Source organism: Heliangelus exortis, chromosome 1 (genome assembly GCF_036169615.1).
Source record: "Heliangelus exortis chromosome 1, bHelExo1.hap1, whole genome shotgun sequence".
In the NCBI taxonomy this organism is placed as follows: Eukaryota; Metazoa; Chordata; class Aves; order Apodiformes; family Trochilidae; genus Heliangelus; species Heliangelus exortis.
In genome coordinates this window covers 172,996,889-173,015,429 of record NC_092422.1, presented here as the reverse complement: position 1 = coordinate 173,015,429, position 18,541 = coordinate 172,996,889, and the positions used below count along the sequence as shown (strand labels likewise).

The window sequence follows — 18,541 nt, the reverse complement described above, 5'->3', positions numbered from 1 at the left end:
ACTGGAAATCACTTGCTATAAAAGGAGTACTGAGGATGGAAGCACACAATGCCAGCCCCTAGAGTGTGGTTACACTTAGATTGTGTTACTCGCAGGGCTTAGATTATTGATCAGTTAACCCATATGCATCCATAAAGTTAAACCAGATTTGGAAGAATTTTCCTCACTGATTTTGAAAGAAAGAGATTAATAAAAATATTTCAGTCCGGTGGTCATCTCTTAAGGACAGTCCCACGTTATCTGTTCTTAGTCACTCAATTCCCTGTGCACCTGCCTGGGCTGGACAGCCAGGGCCTAAGCTGTTATCAGTGGGACAGCCTGTGCTATTCTAAAGCTAACAAATGGATTGTCACTAACATAAAAAGGAGAAACAGATGTTTCCTTTCCATTTTGACCATGCCGATGCCATGTTATTTTAGGTCAGCTGTATGAGACAAATACACTGTATTGGGGCTTCGATAATCCTTGCATACTCCCTTTGCTGTGCTTACAATGATGTGTATGCACTATGAGCAGCTTCTCAGAGGCCTGAAGCATCTTTAAGGTGAAGAAACTGGTGAACAAGAAACTATAACCTTCTTATTTATCGTCCTGTTTTTCTTGTAGCTATTCTTGCTGCTCTCTCCAAAAGGAGCTGGTCCTCCACACTCTGTTGAAGTGCCTGGTGTAAGTTTGGTGGTGTGGCACATTTTAGAAAGCTGACGGCACTGGAAAAAACAATTCAAAAGTGTAAAGGAGAGTCTGTCAGGGTGATCTATCCAGCAAGAGAACTGGAACGCACCAGGGAGAGTATTGGCACATGCTTCCCATCCCTGACGTGTTTCAAGATAGGAAGCTGATGAGCAAACACTATCACTTGTCCAAGAATACACATAGTTAGAAAAATGAATTGCAGGGCTATGTTTAGGTTGAACTTTCAAATGTAAAGATGAGGAATGAAAATAGAGAACAATTTAGGTTTCCATGCATTGGCAGCAGTGCATCCCTGACAAACTGAGGGGCCCAGTTCCATCCTATGGGTTTGATTGTGATGTGTTCAGAACATAGGAAAGTATTTATCATAACTACAGCTAACAAAATGGAGTCAAAGGACAAGATTCACCTGGGTGCCCAGCTCCTATCTAATTTCAATAAGGCAAAGATACTTAAAAACCTCTGTGAATCTGAATCTAACCACTTTTTTTTTTTTTTTTTTTTTTTTTTTTTTTTTTTTTTTTTAAATGCAGAATTAAGAACGGGTCTACTATGTATTTCTGTAGGACTACACTATACTATATGGCACCACAGCCATATGGTACCACCAGTGGATATGCTCTTTGTCCTCTGCTGCACTCACTTACACCTTTGGGAGCAGATATAAAATGCGAATGTCATTGTGACACTCCAGAGACTTGTGACTTAACAGGACTTACTCATGAGTACATGATTTCACAGGGAGCAAGACAGTGGAAAGGAATTAATTTAATGCTTAAGAATATGTGAGACAAAGATCTCTAGACCTGAGCTTAGTGGTGGTGGGTATCAGGTACCCTTCTGCCTCAGTACCGTGGCATGTGAGTGGGTTGACAGTGGTTCAGTCTGAGTCTCCCTGGAGTGTGGTATGTGAAAAAAGACTTAGATGACTCCACCCAACCCAACTGTCTTTCAGACCAGTGATCCAAAGCTAAAATATCATTTCAACAGCCTGCTGGGGTAATGTGTAACTATCCTGTAGACCCCTGTTTTACTGGAAGGAAGCCTGTCTGCAAAAGTCAGGGGCAGGTCAGGGAAAGGGTTGTTCCCTGTGACTGTTTTGTCCCGTGAAGTCACTCTGACATAATCCACCTTTCAATGCTGCCTTCCCTGGGTTCAAAAGCATATGGTGGGAAGGGACAGGCTGTGTTGAGTGGGGTATTGGGCTTTGGAGAAAGTGTTTTACAGTTGTTCTGCCTCTCTGGAAACCAGGCTAAATATCATAGTTGCTATTTAGCACTGCAGGCTACAAAGATTTGATCAGCACTGTGCTTTATGGCTATTTATTAGTTATCTAGGCATTTATTAACTAAGCCCATAGGTTCTACAAGCTAAATAAGTACTTTCTGCTTGTAAGAGGGTCAACAGGGGCACTAGAAGAAATTTCATCCTGGCTGAAGGCTGCAAGTCCCTTGCAAAGCCAGAAATAGAAGGCTCCAGATAGAAATTCTAATCTCTAACCACTGAGCTGCCCTGGGCAGGTCTCCATTTGTATGGAAACACAGATATTAACCAAACATGTTTCCACTAATTGCGCTGGGTATCACAGCTGCTTTCTTTTCTGTATTGAAGAAGCAAAGATAATTCTTTTGTTTAACTTCACGGTGGTTTTCTCCTTAGTTGTCTTTCTGATTGTAACTGAACACCACAACTGAGCAATTCCAAAATCTGAACAGTGCAGGGACCAACTAACTGGATTGCTTGAGAAGGGAGGTTGATATGGATGGGGTTAGTGAATCAAAGTCTGCATTGACATGGGTCTTGTGTCCCTGTTTTGCCAGCCCTAGAACCTCACTGCCCAGGTGGTAAGCTGGTACATGAAGTGCAGGAATTCATCAAAAACTAATCATTTAGAAGAACAAAGATTAGTTTACAGACAGATCAGCTCTTCAAATCCATCTGCTATGCAGTAACATGAGTGCTAGTGCCTGCAAAAGGACAAGGTCAGAGACTGAGGAAGAGGGTGGGCTTGCAGCAGCTGAGATTTATGTTATTTTAAACCAAGGAGGCACCTCACCCTCTGGAAAGCAGCAGGAGAACTGGGAGGAGATGTTGTGGATTGCAGCCCTGCTCCTCACTTTAGCCTTGCCTCAATAGTGTTGAAATGTGTTAAATCCCTGAATGAGTATCTCTGAATCTACAAACCCCAATCATTTCAGGGGTGGAAAGCTTAACGGTGTTTATGATTTTATGCTCACATCCCTGACATGGATACAAGCCCAGTAACCTTCAGTACATTCACTGAGCTCACCCAACAGAAGCAAAGGCTTTCCAGCACATGCTATAGAGGCCTTTTCTGGCATAGCTCACTGTGAACTGCTTCAGGCAAAACACAGTGGCAAAACCTAAACCCAGTATGCTATATGTGCCACTTTGGCACTGCAGATTTGTTTGTATAACTGAAAATAAAATCGATGACATTCAAAAGTCAGATATTTGCAAAGTGAGAAATTTGCTGTATATTATATTCATATGTTCACTGGTATTGCACAATTGGTTTTCTTAAAATTGTCTGATAAGTGTTTCTTGACATTCTTTTCAGTACATTTTAAGTGCATTTCTCTCCCTCCCCTTATCATTTTGACAGCAAACCAATTGCGTGTGTATTTTAGTAAAATCGCTCTAATGATTATATTTCCAATATTCTTTTTAGACCAAATGCTGGAAAGTTTTTAGAAGTATCTTTTCAGTCCAATTCCTGTGATTGGGTACAGGTCATAGCAGCCAGATCATTGGAAAAAGAAAATCTGCCTATTTAAAAGCATAGGGACAGGTCTTGCCTCCATATATGCATGCACTTGGTGAGCAGGGCAGGGCTGTGACTGTGCTAACACGTGTGAGCTCTTTTGAACAAACATAGGCCTGGTTCAGCCTACTTTTGAAGGACATGAGCTTCACTAGAGATAATTGGATGCTTGAAGTTAAGCACATACCTAAGTTTGGTGATGCCAGGTGCTACAGGCATTTGAGGACTGGTTTCTGTGGTTGTGCTTATCATTGTAGGTCTTGAAGCAGGTCTGCCATGTGCTGTTTGCACAAGTGTTGCTGTTGGTGAGCTCCTGCAAGTCAAAAGAGAACCATCACTTTCAGATTTCTCCTTTGTCTAAAAGCATCTCAGAACGCTCCTGCATAAGGTAATGCTGCTGTGAGCACTACCTCAGAGCACTATCTTCTTGCACTTGTAGCACTTTGCCTGTTATCACATTAACTCAAACATGTTTTCTTTACTGTATTTTCAACATAGGAGAGAGAGGAATGTGTTTGAAATCAGAAATCATCACTGCAAAACTTTCAAGGATTACAGGAAAAAATAGATGCTGTATCAACTTCCTTGGCATACTGTTGACTAGGCAGCAAGTGGAAAGAAAGGAGAGGCATGTTTGGTAATTAAATCAGTTGCATGTGTAAGTGTCTGCAAGTTTGGGAGCTTGCATCTTAGCTCTCCCTAACTACCAAACTGGAGGTTTTTGTCAAAATCACAGACTGATGTAGTTTATAGTGGAAATTTGCCTGGCATGCTCAGTTTTGGGAGAACTGTGTCTGTCTAGGTTTCATCAGCATCACCTTATTACCACTTCCAAGGGGCTATGCACAGTATTTTGTGTTAATTTGGAAAATCAGGTGCTTTAAGTATGTATGACTGTGTCAAATCTGTCTTCATTGTGGCCATGAAGAAGAAGGCAGTTCTAAAACTCACAGTGACTTTTTACTTAATGTCATTAAATATGAGCTATTTCCAAGAAGCAGTTTAGCATATATTTCATTTTATGTACAATACTTATTTTGATGCATTTTTAAAGATAAAGAAATGTATCCTGGACCAAGCCAATTTATTGTATATCTGGCCTGGATTTTGTTCATTATCGTTAAAGAATGTACATTTTAAATTTGACTTTAGAATAGCATTGTTGATTCTGTAATGATGTAAGTATATGGTATTTGCCAAAACTGTATTTCACGAGGCTGGTTTAGGATACAGCCCAACTCATAAGAATCTTGATAGGAGATTATTCCTTTCAATAACTTTCATAGTTTAATTAGACACATGTGCTGATTATGAATTTAATACTGTGGAGAATGAAGTCAACATTAAATCTCATCATTTTAAATTAGGTAGGAGCACACCCATAATGTGTAGCCAGGAAATATTTATGCCCTTAACGATACATCTGTACTGATAGCAATATGTTTCTTCACACACACATAAAGAAAAAAAAAAAAAAAAAAAAAAAAAAAAAAGAGAAAAAAAAGAAAAAGGAAAAAAAGAAGAAAAAAAATGGTAGAAAGCAGAGTGTCCTTGCACTGTTATTAAAATATTACATTTTTCATTCCTTCAGGAGCTAGTAACACTGCTGTGTAATATGCAGAGAGAAGGCACGTTTAACATCTCAATAAGGACTCAAAGGACTCAGGTGAGTTTAAAGTTTAACTTTGAGTTTGGGAACATTTTCAAATCAAATGAAACAAGAAGTTTCTAGGTAATACTGAGCCAAACCACAAGTGATTACTTCAGCATTGTAATTTTGTATTTCTTTTTCTTCTGTCTGTTATGATAGTGTTTTTTAACACATGGTCTGAAGGCAAAGTTCAAAGTTAAAATGTAGGTCTTGTAAGAATACTTTCCTGATTTTGGTCACTTTCACAGGTTTAATTTTATATCTAAGAAGAACAAAAGCATCCCACTAAGAACTGGGCAGTAGGAAAGGACACAAGTCAGGCGAAATCCATCCAGCTCAGGGGATTTAACCATATAATGAGTACATCAGAAGTGAGGAACTGGAAGGGGATGCTTTTTTCCAAATTAAATGTCACTATTGGCCCTGCCTACCTGCCCAGCCTGCCTGCAGAGGTCTGGGAAAGGCTCAGGTGCTGTATGCTGCTCTTCACCCAGCTTGGTGGTAGCTCTGCATCTGTGCCAGTCCTCATAGATATGGTGACTGTGTCTGCCCTCAGTTTGGCGGGGGTGTTTTTAATAGCATGCTCATTATACAGAAATATTTTCATTTGACAGACAATTTAAATGATCCCATAAAAGCTGCAATTACCATCAGGACAAATCCAGCTCTGATTGACTCCCACATTAGCTCCCAAAGTTTGACTCCCAACTAAGAGACAAGAAATATTTTACCCTTTATTTTTTCTTTCTTTCATCTGCTCTTCCCTCTTATAGCTGTCTCCCATATTAGTGTGCTGAAGAACATCTCAAACAATGTCTCTCTTAATCCTCCCCAAAAATCACTGCTGAGAAGTGCTACTAGCTTCATTTTACTGATATGGGACTGAGGAACAGAGAAAACTAATGTCTTGTCTAAGGTAAGACAGGAAGGAAACCTCTAGAGAAGAAAAGGGAGGAAAGCAGATTTAATATAGAATTCTTTTTCTGAAGGTCCAAAAATCCTAAAGAAAACATTTATTTTGATGTTAATAGGTCAGGGAGGTAAGCCTTATGAAAATAAAATTCAAAAGGCATCTTTGAAATTGGCATCTTGAATTACGAAGCTAATTATGAAAATATCCCCTTTGCCAATGTTGTGTTGTTAATCTATACATTAGTAATTTAATTGTATAACCATCTTCTCACGTAATTACTTCTCTGTGGAATCCAGGGATTTTTGCCTGCAATAGCTTCTTGGGAAACAGGGAAGAAATCAGAGTGATTTGGATCATCTGCCTGGAGCATCCTGGTCACCAGGATGAAGGTCACCTTAGTCACCTTGGTCAAGTCAGCTTGGGACACCCAGGTCCCTTCACCCTGTCCTCTCAGTCCTCTGAAAAATAAAGCATCAGTTCTACCAGACTCAGAAGTTGCACTGAAGAAGTTTCACTCAGAAGTTCCTGAAGGTAATGCAGGAAGATTGGGCATTTGTTGGGGGTTTTCAATTTCCTCTGAATGTGCAAGCCTAGACAGATCTTTTCAATCTTAAAGTAGTTTTTAATGCTTTTCTCAGAGCTAAAATGTATTGCGAACATTTTGGTGGTATGTGTTAGTGCTCTTTAATGACAATAATGATGTAATAACTGCTAACATTATCTTAGAAGGCTGTGATGTGTCTCATTGCACACATCCTATTAGCATCAATCAGGGCAGAGGCCTAATCTCAACCCAAACATGTCAGAGGAGTGGCTGGGGTGGAGGTCTGGCTGGAGATAGAAAGGAAAGGGTGCTTCTTTTTAGGAAGGAAAGAAAGAAAGAAAGAAAGAAAGGTCCCCAGCTCCATCACCCTGCTGAGGGGTGACCTCTGTGTTAGGGGTGATTTTGCTTCTGCTCCCAGCCTCTCCCCTCACCTGGGCAAGACCCAGCTCACTTCACATGCTTCTTGAGAGGCCGAAGGTGACGATCTTGTCCCTCTGATCTCCTTTTATAGTAAACAGCATCACAGAGAAAAAATTCTGAGACTGTTTACTCAGTGTATATAAAATACGAATCACTTTGTTTTTCTTTAAATGCTACATACAAGATGCAGGGCATCTAATGCTTCTTCTCTGCATCTCAGTTACAGATAGACAGTCAGACAAGAAGAACCCATTTTTTTCTGCCTGTGTGCTACCAGGGAAGCTCTGAAGCAAATAGAAGAGGTGGAAGTTTCAAAACCAATTAATTTAGGTCAAGTCTTAGTGGAAATACTCCAGCTAAGTTTTGCTGTCTCCAGAGCTGTCCAAGAGATTTTGAAGCAGATCATTTTTGTTTTGAGGGTGTTTTGTTTGAGTTTTTTTTTGAGAAAGCAAAAAAAAAAAAAAAAAAAAATTAAAAATCCACAGATGAAAACATAAATACCAAACACTTCCACAGTACCTAAATTTCTTGGCTCAAGACTGATGGTGTATTTTCTCATTACTGAAGGTAACATTAGAACACACTGTAGAGTTCTCTCTCTCTCTCTTTTTTTTTTTTTTTTTTTTAAGATTGAAGAGGCATCAACCAATAAAGGGATAAATTTAGTAGTTGTGATAATTAACAGTTTCATTAAAGTGTACTTAAAGGCATGGCTGATGAGATGCCCATGGGCTACCCATCTAATTCTGCCCTGGTAGTTTTGGAGATAATTCTTAAATGGGCACCACAAGCTGGCAGATATTTTGGCTCACGGACAACATTTTTTCTCTTCTGCTGTTCCCATGCTGGCAGTTCAACAGTCTGGCCAGCATTTACTTTGTGTGGATCAGGTTGCTATTTTTTAAATGTGAAATTTCTAGCAAGGGATTTCCTAATCATTTTTTCACCATCTTGAATGCAAAGTGCAGCTACCTCTTTCTGGGTGGGAACCAACCTCTGCGCCTTTTGCCAGGATACAGAGCTGCTGCTGCCTGTCCTGATGCCCCTGCCCAGTCTCAGGGCTGAGTGCTGCTGCTGCTCTGAATACTTACAAATGGGTTTGAAAAGCTACAGAAATGTCACTCAGACATAACCTGCAATTTTAGAGACAGGCCAGGTGGGAGCATCTGGAGGTAGGTCTAAGGTGGCAGCATGCCTTGGGCTTGCAGCAGGACACAGCTGGCAAAGCTTTGGGAAAGGCCAAAAGCTGTGTCTTAACCAGGTTTGACCTGAGCTGCTGGAAGCAGGCGATGTTCACAGACAAGCTGAAAGGCTGACTCGGACAGAGGGGTGAAGTGTGTCTTGTAGATGATGAGACTAATTTTAGATGCCTGTGTGTTTCCTGGAATAGATGACAGTATTGATTACACCTCCACGCAGCTCACCCAGCACCCAGCTCACACGCAGACATCTGCAAGTAGGTACCTCCAGGCGGGTACCTTCATCACCAAGCTGAGCTGTACCTGCCAAGTCTGGAATGGTAAGAGAGCTGGGACTGCAGCTGAGATGTTCTGTGTGGGTGAGTTCACTCCAGGAGAAAAGAGAAGGGCTTTCAGAGTCAGCCATATGGAGAGCTGGAAGAGGAAAGAGAAGATCACACCGAGAAGTGGTCAGGAGAGAAGGAAGAGAGGTAAAAGCATAGATGTGAATTTTCAAGAAGAAGACTGCAGCTGCCACAGATCCTGCAAGATTATTTTGGAAGCTAGGTTGAACTAGCTGATGGTGCAGCTTTTGCTCTGAGAGGTGTCCAGGAAATCCCAGCTGAGAGCAATTCCTTTTGCATGTGCATGGCCTCGTACCTGGTGCTTATTGAAGGTCTTGCTAGAATAAGGGGGGAAAGCTGCCATTAGATTAGTACATTAGATTAGTACAACAGTTTGGAATTGATAGGCTGCGTTTAAATAAGATTGCTTTAATTAATCACCCTCCTGGGAATGTGACAGATCCTGACAGATGCCATCTACCCAATCGCATCAATCTGCTCGGTGTGGCAGCAGCACCCTGTGGGCCACCCAGCTCTGCCTTGGCACAGAGCCAGCAGCCAGGGTGATGGCCACAACCCCAGCCCTTGGGACAGAGCAAAACAGCCCGGGAGCAGCTTACAGTGGGTGCAAAGGCAACCTCAGCCAGGGAATTCGAATGAAACCACTTGTTAGATTCTGCATGACCTTTTCCTTCGTTTGCAACAGAGATGTTGTGTTTCCTGGGAAAGCCGAGAAAAGGACAAGAGTATCTCTCTCTTTAAATATTTTAGTGGTTCTGCATTCTGAGGGTTTTTTAAAAATATGATGCAGATATTTTTTTCATTAACCTAGGGTCATATTTTATATTCTACTTTCTCAGTAAGGAGCTTTTTATTAAAGACACCAGATATAAGCTAACATAGGCCTAACATTCAGTATTTTTTCAAAATCCCCAAGTCAGGGAGTGATCAGGCTTTCCAAATAAAACTGAAATAGTGAAAAATTGCTATTAATTTTATATGTTACTTTTACTACTGTAAATGAAAGTAGGTTTTGAGGACTGGCTGATTTTGGGGTGTGATATTCTGATTTCTCTGCAGGATAGCATCATATCTGAATTCAGCATCCATCACAAGCCTCCGTGGGCATCTCAGTAGTGAATACCCAGGAATGTGACAGATGGTTCACAGGAAACCAGCTCCTCATCTTTGCACAACAGTTTCTGCCTTTTCTTAGGAAATAATTTTTCATAGCCAAGTTTTGGAAACAAAGGAGCTGTCTCAATTACTTCCCCAAGCTTTCCAAACCTGAGTTGATAAATATAACAATATCATTTAAGTATTAAAAAAAATAATAATATTTCAGGGTGTGATACTAAGAAAACTATGACACTGCCACCTCGTGGATTCTGAGATAATATCTAGACCATATTTTACCATCATTATTTACATAGTGACATAAACGTGTTGGACTCATTGGCCAAATCAATAGCTTGTTGCTCACCCACAGAATTTTGTGATATAGCATCCAGATTATTCTAAGTATTTAGGCTTCTAATGATACATATTAACATGTTACTTTGATTTATGTAAGCAGTTGCATAAGTGAAGTCACAAACACTTTCTTTCTGCTTTAAAGTTAGGAGGCTTATTCTCACATAAGCTGTGCTTTAAGATCAATAGTAGTCTAAACTTGCCAATTGCTCAGTTCCTCTATACAATCTGCAAAAGCTAAGGCTATACTGAGATGTAATGATTCCTGCTAAGTGTGTCTGGGGTTAAATTCTTCTAAAATTGTTGAGGGCTGTTAATATAAGGAATAAGAAACTTCTCCATGTGAAATTGCTTATTGTAATACAAAGTGAATTTCATAATTCACCTCTGAAAAAGCCTGGGGTACGTGCATCAGAGGAATCCTTTCACCTCTGATATTCCGGTGTATAAATAACATGTACTGTGAAGTGATCTATTCTATTGAACTCAGTGAATCAAGGAAAAGGGATAAAACCAAAGCAATCTCTTTTTGCAGAAGGATCAGAACCATTCCTTCAGCACATCATCAGTGGCTGCCAAATGAATCAAAGGATGATATATGGAAATGAGGAAAAAAAATACATATCATGGCAACTTCAGTGCTGCCCTCGCTTTTTTGAGTTTATGAAGAACTGCACCAGGATGCCCAAATCCCATACATGTGGAAGCCAACATCTGAAGCAGAGCTTCTTGGAAAACATTGCTGCAGCTTGATGTGCAGCATGAATCCATCCTGAGACCAAACTGTTGGCAGCTGTAATAAAACAGTGATATCAATATTTGTATCAAGACAGCTCATCCCTTTAGGGGAATGGAAAATAGGACTTCTGCATATTTAAAAGTCAGCTAAGAAGACATCTGTGAGAGAAGGGCTGTTGTGCTGTACAAAGAAAAAACAGAAGGTAGGGGAAGGGTGTTAAACCTTCTAAATAAACAATGCCTGAACACTGCTGTAGTCCAAAACCTGGAAAACAGACACCATCACTGGCATAAACTCCATTATGGTTCATATTTAAGGCTAGACAGTGATTCATACTGTTTCACTAGACTCAGCATGCTGCAAAAGGCACTTGAAATAATTAACATTTAGAATTAAACTACTCAGATTTCACATCATCAAACATTTAGCTTTCTGTAATTCCCTTTGCAGCTGTGATTTATTTGCGTTTATTATTTTCTCTATTTACGGTCCTCGTTTCTTTTTAAGTTGCTCATACTTCCTTCTTCTGTAAGTCTGGACACTGGCTTATTGTTTTGGTTTTAGCTCTTGTGTCTTACTCATACTCACACTCCTGCTGGCTAGTTACAAAAATGCATTGCATCAAATGTGGTGCTCAAATTGCTGAAAGCAGTTTTCTATTTATGTATTTTAATTATGGCTTTTGCATTACTTGGTGTCCATGCTTACTCATTACTGCAGTTTTATTGTTTAAGATTGGCAAGAATATCGCTAAATATGTTTTTTCTTTCTCACACACACACAAAAATCTTGTTTTGATAATGTTTAAGAAAGAACACTTGTGAAGAGGAAGTGTCATTATATCCCAAAACCTGTATCAAGAATTGTAAATTTGAGTTCTCAAAACAAGAAAGTTCCTGAATTTCTGGAGAAAAAGGCCTGATAGATCACTTGAAAAGAATGGACCTGCAAAATATTTGAAAATTCACCAGCTTTGACAAAATGTACTTTGAAGGTATAGTTGCACTGGGAAAATTCAGAAAGTATTTCTAACCATAGAAATGAAGGATCCAGGGAGAGACACTGACTACATGAGTATATAAAAATGCTTACAATGGATCAGGACAAAAGTCCAAAAACCTCTCAAACTTCTGACAGTCACCCACAGCACACATTTGGGGAAGAAGCATAAGACAAGGCAAAAATGCAGGGACATTTTCCCTAGTTTTCCTGCCCAGTTTCCAACAGCACATCTGGAGGATTTCCTGAGCCAACTGCAGACCTCAGGTTTTTGTTTCATTGCTCTTGATGGACAGTTCTCCTGTCCATTTTTCCTATCATGTTTTGTACTTGTGCATATATATCTGACCTTCAGTATCCTCTGCTCATGAGCCCCAACATTTAACTAGAATCCGTGAGGGGAAAAAAAACCCAGCGCTTTCTCCTGTCTGTTTTAACCCCTCTGCCTTTTCAATTTGTTTGATTTCTTCCAATTCCTGTATTTTTAGAAATGCTGAAAAAAATTTCCTTACCTTTTTTTTTCAGTGTAATGCTTTCACTTCTCTGTACCTCTTACATTTCCCCCTCATTGCCCATTTTGCAGGCTGGCAAATCCCAATCAATTTAGTCCATTTTTTGAACATCATCCTTGCCACTTTATTCAAACCTTTTCTAATTCAATAGTGTTTTAATGTCAGTCCAGGATCCTTATGAAAACAAGTATTTTCAAAACCAATAGACTTTTCTTAATAATAATATGATGTTTCAGATTTTGAGAATATACAAGTTTCTTTTACAGTCTGTTTTCTTTCAGAATTAGCTAGAGAGTTTGTCAATAAGGTCTCAAAAGCCAAATTAATGCAAGCTGGGTGTGAACTGTACACCCACATGTATACAATTGTTTCTTCATTGTTTATACGATTTATTGCATGTATCTGGCTGTGTAATTCTCCCTGAAGCAATGTCACTGTAAGTCTGAATTCCTCATTCTTTTTTAAAAACATAATTACATTCTCCCTAGCACTGTTACACCAATGAACTGTGGTGATCTAAAGGAAGAACTACTTGTCAGAGCAAAAGGATGGGCCTTCTGGGACTGCTCAAGGGAGATGTGAGAAGGTACAAGGTGTGACAGTGTTCCTGTGGTCTAAACACGTTCATTTGAAACTGAGCTAAGGCTCTTGAAATGGCTTCAGAAGACAGCAGTTGATGGATAGTCATACCCAGGACTGAACCTCTTCTTTAGGTTTTACACAACATAACTTAATGGTCAGTGTTCTCAGCGATAAGGAACTCCCCTTCATGTAATGAGCTTTGTTATGAACTGTAAAATTGCCAGGAACTTTAAGTATTTTGAACTCCTTAACTCAGCATAACTAAGCTAAAGCTAGCTTGGAAGCATCTCTCAGGCCTGGAAACACTCACAGGGAGTATCATGGAGATGTATCCTGTGATTAAAACATTCTCCAGACAATTAGAATTCAAATCTCTTTTCTCAGGATGTTCTTTCTAGCTTGATCACATGCGTATCCAAGGAGTTTTAGGACAACACAATTTGGTTTTCTACTGTGACACATTTCGGTGTCATAACCATCATAACATGATCCTCTGTTCTCTGCTTTGGATGAATCTCAAGAGAAATGGTGGGACCCTTTCAATCAGTTGTATGATCAGGAGATGGATTGTAGATAGAGGCTCCTGGCACAGAGACCTAAGCCAGTGTTGTGCAGACACTTTCCATATTGTCCCCTCCCTGGCTGCCAGGCTTCTTGCCCACCCCTCTGAACTTCTGCAAAGCACCAAAGGCTGAGTCCCAAGCCAGGCACTCTCACTGCTTCCCTGCTTTCTGATAACAGGGAATGGAGGAAGGTGGAGGTAGGGGGGGGCATTGTATCCACTCTTCAGGAGTGGCCAGCCACGTGGTTCAGGGTGTTATACACCACTGATGCAGCTCTGTACAAAGGGGAGGCAGAAGTGATTTGACTACCCTCTGAGGTGGTTTGGCTTTTCTCCTACAATCTCTACCTACAACACACATGATTGACAGTAGTATTTTTGGTAGGATGTGTGTTAAAGAGCTTGATTCCACACAGAAATGAAACCATAAACTGTACTGCTGTAGAAATTACAATTTATGTGATAAAACCACCCTGAATGTGCTGAAATGAAATCAAATGGAAGAGTGCAGATGTTCAACAATATAGAGCAAAACTATAATGTACTTAGAATTTACATTCGAAAGTTGGGAGCTGGCTTGTGAGTGGGTAAAACCATACCACAGCATATTCCTGTTGATTCCAGTCAAGACAATTTCTTCCGACTATCCATATTCTATTTTAAAATGTACCTTTCTTTTTTCTCTGTTACCAGCTTTATTGAAATGTAAATCTATTGACTTTAGCAGAATTCTGATATTTATCTCATTTCCTCTGTATTTTCTGGTCTTGTGCATGACTTTTCTCTCCTGAAACACCTAAGGAAGAAAAAGCTGTCTATGATATACAAAAAGAAGCTCAGTACCTGCAAATTGCTGGAGGCTGGGTGTGTATTACTGGATGCTGATGCTGTTTTAGTATCCTTTGTCAGGCTTCACAGGTTAGCTTGCTGTGATGTAGAGTGCTGGGCTGGGTGGATCTACCCATCTGATGTGGTATAGGCTTTACTGTATTCTTCTGATTGTTACTCTACTGTTAAATCATTTGACTCCTCGCTTAGGGAGATTAATCTAGTGAGATGATTTTAGAGTTTGACAATACTAATGTGTGTACAAAACTCCAACATAATAAATAATTATGTTTTTTGGGCTTTTTTCCCCAGTAAAAAGACCAATGACTAAAATAGAAAAAGACCCCCACCCAGTTCCCTCCTTACTCTGTAATGATATATGGCTATATGCGGGAAAGAGAAATGGTTGGTTTTTTACATGTAACATGAGAGTTCCTGCTGGATTTATCACAGTAATATTTCTTTGTTGGGCCAGAAACCATGGAGGCATCCTAGGGAAGAATTTTTGTTTCTCAGTTAAGGTCACTGAGAAAACAAAGAAGAAATCTTGTATTCATCCTGCTGCTCCTAGAGCTTCGGATTAACATTTGGGGCTTTAATTCCAGCAAGTGTCAAATACCATAGTGCTTAGAAGGAGAAGTACAAATATTTGCAGTTAGAATTAAGGCTTTTATTCTTTTATCAAAGTGTTCATGCTTGTAGGTTTTTAAATATAGGATCGTATGTGAGATAAACCTGGCAACCTATGATGCTAAAAGATAGGAAGGTACCACTTCCAGGATACTACCCTATGGGCTGGGAGCCTGGAAACCTTTGCTAAGTTGGGAGCTGCGGTCCTCCCATCTCATTTCTCATAACCAATCTGAAGAGCTTTCCTTCTCTTTTTTGATGTTAGCTTGAGCATCCTGGGGACTCCCCCAAAGTGAGGGGAATCAGCACTCACCCTTCCACTGGCTAATGGGATGAGAGATCCCAGATCTCTCCTTTACAGTCTGTCCATTCTCTCTCTTGTTCTTTTTCTTCTATTCAATTTTGCATAAATACTTAGCATTGTAAGGCAGCAAATAGAGCTTTCACACAAGCTGTAGGAGATGCAGTCTCTCCTTTTCTGAATATTTTATACATGACATCAGGAACATCCTCAGACAGGAATAACTGAGAGAGCCTTTACTGAGGTGATCCAGCAGTCCAGTTGATGGAGTTAGAAGGTCAGAGGCTGTCAGTGCTGGGGAGGATATCAGTGGAATTGGACCACTGATCTGGCTGCGTATGGCTTTATTGCAGCAGTTCATTTGACAAAAAGCACTTCTGCAATCTCAAATAGGTGCAAAAAGATACTTAATCAAAACATAAATTGAGATACCAGCACCATCATTATATAAGGGATTAAATGCATTCCTAGTAATCAAGTCTGTTCTCAAAGGATGGTCAAGGAACACAGTATTGTGCTACTAGGTATGGAGCAGTGTTGCTAGGATTTAAATGAAAAATGTCTGCTCAAACAGCTCAGTGTTGCCAAAATGTAAGGTGGTCCTGGCATATTCATCTGCAGAAATGTAGAAAGGCAGGAGGATTTTTTTGTGTGTATATTTCTCATGTTAAATAGAGGTTTGAAGGATATTAATGTGGGACTTTAGGAAACGTAGTCCCTGTTGTGAAGACAGTAATAGGAGGCAAAGAGCCTTCCCACAGAGCAGAAATCAGATTGAGCACCCAGTTGCCTGGACTGTGTGCACGCCTGTTTCACACAATGGGAAGTGTCCTTGCAATTGTACCCATTCACTTGTGGGCACCAAATGGTAAAGAATAGCTGTCTTACAGCCTGTTTGGCCTTTAGCTATTTTTCTAAGCCTACAAGGCAAATCTGGCTAGCACAGTGGGAGAGCAGCTACACCCAAGTAAACAGTCTGATTCAGAGTTTCTTTTCTCTGCCTAAATCAAATGTGCATAGGAGGGACCCTGCAACCCCCAGATTGGATAGCACAGGATTCACAAACAGCAGCTTACTGCAGAAATACACCGTGCTGGTGCTGAAGGCTTTTTATTTTTGCCTTTTTTTTTTTTTTTTTTTTTTTTTTTTTTTTTTTCCACCCACGCTACAACGATCTTTCCCAAAACATGACGTTTATTCACCCTTTCTGTGCTGGCAATGCTGGCATTCTGGGCTTCCAAAAGCTGTTCCAAGGAGCAGCTCCCTCATCAGCACCCGAGTGGTTGTGGTTTTTCCCAAACCCCATGAATTATCCAAGCTACACAGCACAGGGTCTCCCAGGGAACACAACGTAAGGTCCTGCAAGCTGCCCCCCGTGGCCACCAGCCTGCCAGAGCTGAGGTTACCTCTGCAGAACAATAGGCTGAGCCATATTTCACTGTCAGCACGGTGACTAATGGTGGCCCACTGAGACTCTGAGACGTATGTAACTTGGCTGGCAATCAGTGGCAAAGGCCACGGGTTGTCGTCTTACATCTTAAAGCTCAATGAGAGGCTTTTGTGCCGTATTAGTCTCTGTGTATTAAGTTTCAGCAAAGAGGGGGCACGGGAGGAGGGAAGAGATTTTTATCTGGAGTTAGGTGATGTTAAATGTTCTGAATAATTAGATAAGATTGTGTGTGTCAAACTCCGTAAAAAACAGATCATGTTTTCTGATAAGATGTCTCTGATTCCCTCTGCCTCCCTGCCCTTCAGAACATACATGCATGCATGCATACACACACACTTTTAAAGTGGTTTCAGGGCTCATTAAATAAGCTGGGCTGATAGCTCTAGAAAATGTCATTCTTTCTCAACAGAGCAATGACTCCATGCTCTGCACATTTTTGGAAGCCTCAAAAAAGTAGCCAAAGTAGGTGAAAATTCACTTTCCATGACTGATCTTTTTATTCTCAGGATGGAGTTTTTAAAGCCTGACTAAGCACCCATTGTCTGGGCAGTGTCCCAGAGCTTACACCACTATGACTGCAGCCACTTCAGCTCAGTTTACTTTCAAAATTCATATTGAATTTCCAAAGAGGTGTGCAGAGCTTACCAGGAACAGGCATATAAGGATCTCCACAATGCAATTCTGGCCCTATTCAAAAGGAATCTTGACCTAATCTGAGCCATACTGGAAAAAAATGATGTGAGGATGTGATTATGCAGGGCTGTCCCTGTGGGCTGCAGCTCTTTCCCAGACTGGAGGAGAAGCCAAAAGGAAGACTGACCTTACCCCTTCTGCCAGGAGCCAAGTCCACCATCACCCCAGAACTTAGCTCCTCCTAATGGAAAGAAGACATCTTCCTGATAAACTGGCATTTTGAAATTTCTTTTATTCATATCATCTGACTTCCCTTGCTGCTGTCACAGCAATAATATTAAATTGGGATCTATTGTAGTTTATCAGACAGAATGCCTGAAAGCTATGGCAAGTCAGCTTTTGACAGAGGTAGAAGCACCAGGGAAATCACAAGAAAATCATTAAGGCGAGGAATGTTTTAAGGACAATGGTGCTAAGCTCCATTGTCTAGTGCTAAGCTAGAGGTCTACCAGCCCAGGAGGACCACAGCTCAGCTTTTTTAGGTGATTGCAGCCCATTAAGTCTGGTGTCAGTGGAAAGTATATCTATGGATGGATTTGCTGTCACTCTTTCCAGACAGGTATCATCTACAGCCTAGTAAGTTTGTCTTATGAACCCTACTCCCTGTAGAGGGAAATGTGGGGAGCATCAATACCTGTCTGCAGGTTGCAGAGGAGCTCTTGTGTGGAGCCTGAGCATCCTTCTTCCACAGTGTGAGTGGTAAGTCCAAGCAGGAAGGATTTTTTCTCCCTTTCCTGCAGATGTGAGGCCTGGTGGCTCCCACACAGTGATGTGATTACTGAGACTCTCACATGGTCTCACTGCAGTTTACATCTCATGTATCTGATTGGCAATAGTTTTCCTTGCTCTGAGGCCTGATTGCTAAGGAGAAAGGTGGAGTGAGGGACTTTGGCTTGGCTGTGTGCTGTGGTGAGCTGTGACAGGATCCCCAGGACATGGGAATGAGTCCTTCTTATGGTCGCTGCTCCTTTGCAGCTGGTCCAGGACACCCACAAGGTAGCCACACTACAGCAAGCTGTGGTATGTGAGAGCTGAGGCCACCACACTTGACCAGAAACTGATAAAGAAGGGAAAAAATGAAAGCAGCCATCGCCATTGGTTTTTCCAGCGTGAATACTTTATGAGTACAAATCAATGAATGTCAGGCATGACATTGTTATGCAGTCCTTTGAGCTCATACTCAACTGTGAATCACCAAGCTGTTAGATGAAGAGCCATATATGCTGAACAAATCCTCTGTCCAA

At 40.8% G+C, this 18,541-nt stretch overlaps 1 protein-coding gene across 1 annotated transcript in view; it reads right to left on the bottom strand.

The window, feature by feature from the left end:
* MET (MET proto-oncogene, receptor tyrosine kinase) overlaps positions 1-3,758 on the bottom strand; it is a 97,079-nt gene extending 93,321 nt beyond the window's left edge. The window contains exon 1 of the mRNA XM_071733695.1: positions 3,666-3,758. The gene's annotated coding sequence lies outside the window, so the exon portion shown is untranslated. The remainder of the gene's footprint in view (positions 1-3,665) is intronic.
* Positions 3,759-18,541: the final 14,783 nt, after the last annotated feature.